Raw genomic sequence first — 6557 nt, forward strand, 5'->3', positions numbered from 1 at the left:
CTATATTGAAAAGACATTGAAATTAGAACTAATATAAGGATCCCATCTCAGAGAGTTCTGTTACAGAAATATGAAGATGATTTTCATGAGAAACTCTTTTCTGTATATTGATGAATATAAAGATAGTTGAATATAGCAACATGCATTGTTAATAGTCAAACCTAATATATTGGCAACAATAATAGGGAATGAAATTATGCTCTAAAGAAACCATGCACCAAAAAAATTTCACTTCACAGAAAAATTGAAGCTCAATGAGAACATATTAGTTTAGAGAAGTGATTTATCTTTTGAGTTTCTAAAGCTATTAAAAAACCAATACCATAGTCCATCAAATCTGATAAGATAACGGTCATTACCCTTGAGTAAAACTTCTTTATGTTTGCAAACGCAATGATCATTATATTTGATTTCACAGTATTCAAACAACATCACTAAAACCCCAACTCACTCGTGTAATCTGAGTGTTCCTACACTCAATTCCAACATGGTTTGGTAACTTAAGCGACTTTGCTCTATCCTGTCAAAAAAAAAAAACACAATCACGCACATGGTTTGGTAGTAATGCATTGCTTGCCTAGACTAACAAATTGACAGACCACGCATGTAATTCAAAAAACAAAGCTTTAATCTTTTGGATAATGAAAAACTAAAAACAACTACAGTCATCAATAACATCCAAAAAAAAAAAAAAACTCAGACCTCGAACACAGATCTTCGAAATTCTGGGGTCTCGGTAGCAATCGCCCAAATGGAAAGCTCTCATTCACCTCCTGCTTCAAATTGTTGGGCTATAATGGGAGTGACTTTAATTGTTTTGCCTCGTCTAAACAAAGCTTTAATCCTTCACCGATCAAATATAGAACCTAGAAAGAAATTCAATTAGACTTTAATCTGTATTATCGAAACCAAAAAGAAAAACACAAAAAAGCATCAATCGGGTGCAGGATATCACACTTACACTGATAAACAACAATCTAAATAGGACCATAACTAGATTACTGACATACACAAATACCATTCCACTGCTGCACTAATTCAATTCATTGGGCAACAAAATAGACCATAAAATTATTTCAATCACCAAACTCAATTCAGTTTTTGGTTCTTCAAAAAATCAACCATGCTTATCGGGACGGTGTCCTCCCCATTCTTAATCTGCTATTAACAAAATCAGTTCAAAAGTGTACAAAGGACTAACCTTGCTACAATCACACCAACCAAGCCCCAATGGTCGATATAGCAAACTAATCCACTACTAGAAAATTGGCCAAAGGACACCCTCCAATAAGGGTGCTCATTACTCACAAAAGCCACCAAAATCTTCATTAGCCACTATGCAGCCACCCAAACCTTGACAGTGCTCTTTGCCCCAGTTTCCTTTGGAACATAGGGCACCAAGACATTATCGGTGGGCTATTTTTAACCAAACTGACATGTGTGTCACATCACCCTCTCATATTACTTTTGTCAGGTGCCACATCATCTTTTACACCATTATATCTTTAATTGGCAACTCTAACATCAGTGGGAAACATGCCCCAATTTTATAAAAAAAAATTGGTGCCATTTTTAATTGGCACCAAACTGGAGCTTTTTTTACTTTTTTTTCTCCCCCTTTTTTCTTCCTGGTCATCAGTCTTGTATCCATAATATATACATGGTAATACACACTACTGATAATAAAAAATTAGACAATCAGATACATTTAATGGTCCCGAGTATACTAAACATCTGAAATTAAATCATATGTCATAGAGTACTAGCACTTTCCGCTTTGTGGTGATCCTCTTTGGTCTTTAGCTCTGTCCAACTTTTGAAGTCCAGCTTTTTAAGTCCGCCTGTAAATGTGGACAAACACAACACAACAACAGGTCTGTCACCATTTGTTCACATACTAAACCAAAATCTTAAAAAGAAAACAAAATGTCAGTCTAACGAGCAAAGTGCCCCAATTAGAAAAGCATAATAACTCATGTTAAGGAAGCCACCCCATATAGAAAAACATAATAATACCTGCAAGTGCAACCCTTCAAAGCAAATGAGAAGTGAATTGGTACCTACAGTTAAACAAAAGTTAATTAATATCAAGCCAATAAAAGTAATAAACAAGAGGAATGAGAGTCAATCTGATGAAAGCTAACAAGAGTGTATACAAGTACAATAAGTAATCTTTTAAAATTACTTGCAACATTGTCAGAACACAGAACCACAGGCACATATTGCAACTAAAGCATTCAAGAACACAACTTATGAAGAAATTCAAAGTAGAATAAAGGAAACTGCAAAAACACCACTGACTACTTACAGATTCATTGTGACCCGTCAAAGAATGCATCAAGGTTCCATCAGAAGCATTTCGTACACATTCTACAGCTAAAAGGGCACCATAAAGAAGAAAACATAAAATTAACACAATAAGTGCAAATTTTACACCATCGTAAGAAAAGAAAAGAAAAAGCAACGACGGATGAAACAATAATCCATAGCTATATTACCCTTCAACCAGAATGAACACTCTTTCAGTGAGAGTTGAACTGTAAACTAAGGCACCTGTCACATGAACAACAATAGAAGGCAAATCTGTCAGAAGGAACAATACTTGTTAGCTTTCTGCATATCCACAAAAATAGATCAAAAAGAGAGTTGTGATCTCAATAAAAATGCAAATCTGATAACTACACCACTGCAAAATTTTATAAAGAACAAACTTCACAATGTAAAACACTCAAAAAAGAATTTGAAGGAGATGATATTTTTAAAAGATACATAGCCAAATTACGAACTATAGGAACAAATTTAACCCAAATGATAATCAGACAATTTCAGAATAATAGGAAGAAACAGGGGAATCCTAAAATGTTTGTAGACATAGTGGCATTGAAACCAACTCCCACTGAACATATATTACAGTCCTAGATATATCCATGGCTAACCATCATAATGCCCAAGGTACAAAAAATTGCTAAAAAATTGAGAAATTAGTGACTTCAAATTGGCTCCTATTGCTGGACCCTTTAACACTCTATATTCTAAAACTCTAATCAACACTTCGACAAAATTTAGAGGTTGAACTAAATATATAATATTTTGGCAGCATACCTCTTCAACTATGACTCATAAAACTTTTGAGGCAGTGGCTCCAAACTGCAGTTCCTGCAATGCAAAAACATTGAACTCAGGTTTTATATTCTCGTGCCTAATTGGCTCTATTCTATGGTTTGAGAAAAATGAAAAATCCTCGTTGAACAGATTTAATGCGTCAACAATGAATATAAGTTCTGTAACACATTTATCAATTGCTTTGCTAGATGATGTTTGCCTGTATGCATCACACTAGAAAATATGAATTCTGATTAAAACAAAGCAACAATAGCCACTAGAAACACAATGATTGTGATACCTTCGTCATTTTACTGGATTATGCCTGCAACTTCACCGAAGTGAAATTAGCATAAAATAGAGAAAGTTGTGAAGGCATGAGAAAGACATCAAGACAATGAATTTCATGAGGGATCTTGATAGTGACACGACCATATGTAACATTATGCTTAAAAGCAAAGAGTTGTAACATGCCAATGAACCTTGGCAGTCTTCCACGGAGAGAAACTGGAAGCCATTATCCATTACTTATTTCTACTTGTCTTTACTCTTTTTAACTCTTATACTTGAGGGAATGAGACTCAACCTGTTTAAATCGATAAGTCGGTTTCTTCACTTACGTAACATTCCAAATTACAAAACCTTTTGGCCAAGCTAAATTTCAGTGAATAGGCCTAGCATGAGTTACAAATACCGGAAAGTACAAGACCAAAACCATACCATAAGAACCATAATATCATACAATTCCAGCTAATCCGAGACCAGAAAGCAAAACTACCTGAATATTTTGGCTTTCGGCCATCTTCACCTCACCGCAGTATCATAATAAGACATCCTCAACATATAGTCCACAAGGATCCGGTTCAACCTCACATTGTTCCATTCTGACAAATTCTCCACATCTGCTCATTCTAAATGGTCCAGCCTCGCCCGGCACCTGTAAGTGCTCAGTCTTGCTCCCCTCTTCCTGCTTCAACATCAATCACCACACAAAATGTCAATCACAATTTTGCAATATAATCAGAATAACTACTTATTATGCCTAACATTCAAAATTATCAGCTCGAATTTCGACGATTCAATACTCCAGATCACTCTAATTCTTTGAATTGTGATTCGTTTACCTTTCGTTTGAGGCCTTGGAGCCTGGAGACGAGGGAATTGAGGTGACTGACGGCGTCGTTGATGACGGCGGACATCTCCTTCTCGGCGAGGCGGTGGTTGGCGCGGATCGTCTTCTTGTAGTGCTCGAAGGGGACTCAGAGGAACTGGTGCTCGAGCTTGAAGGAGTCGGAGAGGTGGCCGAGGTTCGAGGACGGCGGGGGTGCGGTGGCTGGGCTCGGGCTCGGGCTCGGGGAGGCGGAGGTGCCGTTGGGGAGGGAGTCCATCTCCATCGGAGAAAGGGATAGAAAGAGAGTGAGAGAGAGAGAGGTCTGGGTTTTAAGTAATCGGAACACTGAACGAGGATGAAAGGCACCCCTTCCCCAAATTGAAAAGAACCGAATCGAAATTGGCTGAGAGAGAACCGAGATCAGAGAGAGCTAAGTGAAAAGGACAGAGAGAGAGGCTGGTGTTTTAGGTTTCACGGGTTCTAGGTCGAGATGAGACTGTTTCGCCGTCGTCGTCTATCAAGGAGGCTGAAAGAGAGAGAGAGAGGTCTGGGTTTTATGTAACCGGAACACTGAACGATGATGAAAGGCACCCCATCCCCAAATTGAAAATAACCGAATCGAAATTGGCTGAAAGAGAACCGAGATTGGAGAGAGCTGAGACAGCTAAGTGAAAAGGAGAGAGCGAGGCTGGTGTTTTAGGTTTCGCGGTTTCTAGATCGAGATGAGAGAGCTGACTGATCGAGCGAGAAGGACAGAAAGTGACTTAATTGCGAGGGATATATGTCAAATAGCACAAGTCAAATAACTTAGGAAATTTTAAAACAACCCCCACATTTAGACAACAATTAAATATTGTCTAAATGTCACAACATATTCCAGTCAACTAAGGCATACAGCTATTTGAGAGGGAAAAGAATTAATCAACTTTTGGATATCCCTCCAAATTTGAGATAGGAAATCACCACCTTCTACAACTACACAAATGTGTTGTCTGAATTCTCACCATTTATCCAAATTTGAGATAGGAAATCACCACCTTCTACAACTACACAAATGTGTTGTCTGAATGCTCACCATTTTTCCAAACTAAACCAGTATGGTTTTAGTGTATATTCAGACAACCGAAAAAAAAATTATGTCGTCTGAAAAACCCAGACGACATAAAACAAAACTTATGTCGTCTGATGTGTGTCGTCTGAAGGCCTTTTTGGCATAGTGTTAGTAGGATTTCGTGGTTCGAGGGTGGAGCGAAAGTGTTTCAAACGAATAATTACTCGAAACGTTTTATTCTTGAGGAGTCAAAGGCTTGACTTTTTATTCATTGAGTTTCTCCAAAAACTTCCTTCACGAAAGTCATAGAGCGCATCGATAAGCGTTCGTGGATATGTGGAACGTAAAAATTGGAGTTCCTATAAGGAAGTTATGACTATCAGAAAAAGTTTCCATCTTGGGATAAATATAAAAATTTGGGAAAAATATCATAAAACCCTAAATTTTCAAAATTGGAAATCCGGATCCAATTTCTCTCTCCCGAGCCGCCTCTAACCCGATTTCTTCTTCTAGCCGTATCTTCACCATCCGGCCGCCACTTGTCCCATTCGAACCGCGTCTTCATCCTCTTCAAGTCTGTGGTAGTGGAGCACGGCGATTCGCCACTTGGACGACCCAACACTGTGGCGGAGCTTTTTTCGATCGGTTGTGATTTCTCCATTTTTCGACCACCTCAGGCCGAGCCACCGGTCATTTCTTGAAGCCCAGGAGACGCTAATCATTCTCTCCAAGTGGCTTGAACCAATTCACAGCGAGAAGGAAGAATCGATCAACAAATCCAAATCGGGTTTTCTCCTATTCTTGAGCTTTGGAGGTAAATTCCAGCGAATCCTTTCATTTTTGGACTTCAGTGTAGTTGTGAACATTTTGGCATAGGTTTCATGACCCAATTTGGGGGGTTGCTGGTGGCGCGTAGAGCCCACGCTCAGCCACTGCTGATAGGAGCATTTTAATGCGTCGTTTTAATATTTAACTCTCCATATTTTGCTTAGTTATTTCCTTTACTTAATCATTTTTCAATTTAGTTTCTATTTTCTAGGTACATCGGAGAAAATGACAAGGAAATGAGCTTAAAGACACATGAGAAGGATGTGAGACGTTGAAGATGACAAAGGCAAGGCACAAGGACGAAGAAATGAGCTGAAATGAAGAAATGAAGTTTTCCTGGTCCAACCAGGAAATTCTGGTCCGACTAGGAAACCTAATCAAAGTAGGAATCCTGGGTTAACAAGGATAGCAAAAGAAGATTCTGGAAGGTTCAAGAACATTTCATATGAAGAGTCCTTGTTTGAC

At 38.4% G+C, this 6557-nt stretch overlaps 1 long non-coding RNA gene across 2 annotated transcripts; it reads right to left on the bottom strand.

The window, feature by feature from the left end:
• Positions 1 to 2498: 2498 nt before the first annotated feature.
• On the bottom strand, positions 2499 to 4035 carry LOC133742911 (uncharacterized). 2 transcript variants are annotated; one of them, XR_009862826.1, is made up of 3 exons: positions 3881 to 4035; positions 3103 to 3156; positions 2499 to 2553 (listed from the first exon to the last, which is right to left on the bottom strand). It is a non-coding gene; the product is annotated as an uncharacterized LOC133742911 (long non-coding RNA). The 2 variants fall into 2 exon arrangements; XR_009862825.1 differs by having other exon boundaries at positions 2499 to 2583.
• Between the last annotated feature and the right edge of the window lie 2522 nt (positions 4036 to 6557).

Source organism: Rosa rugosa, chromosome 4, assembly GCF_958449725.1.
Source record: "Rosa rugosa chromosome 4, drRosRugo1.1, whole genome shotgun sequence".
NCBI lineage: Eukaryota > Viridiplantae > Streptophyta > Magnoliopsida > Rosales > Rosaceae > Rosa > Rosa rugosa.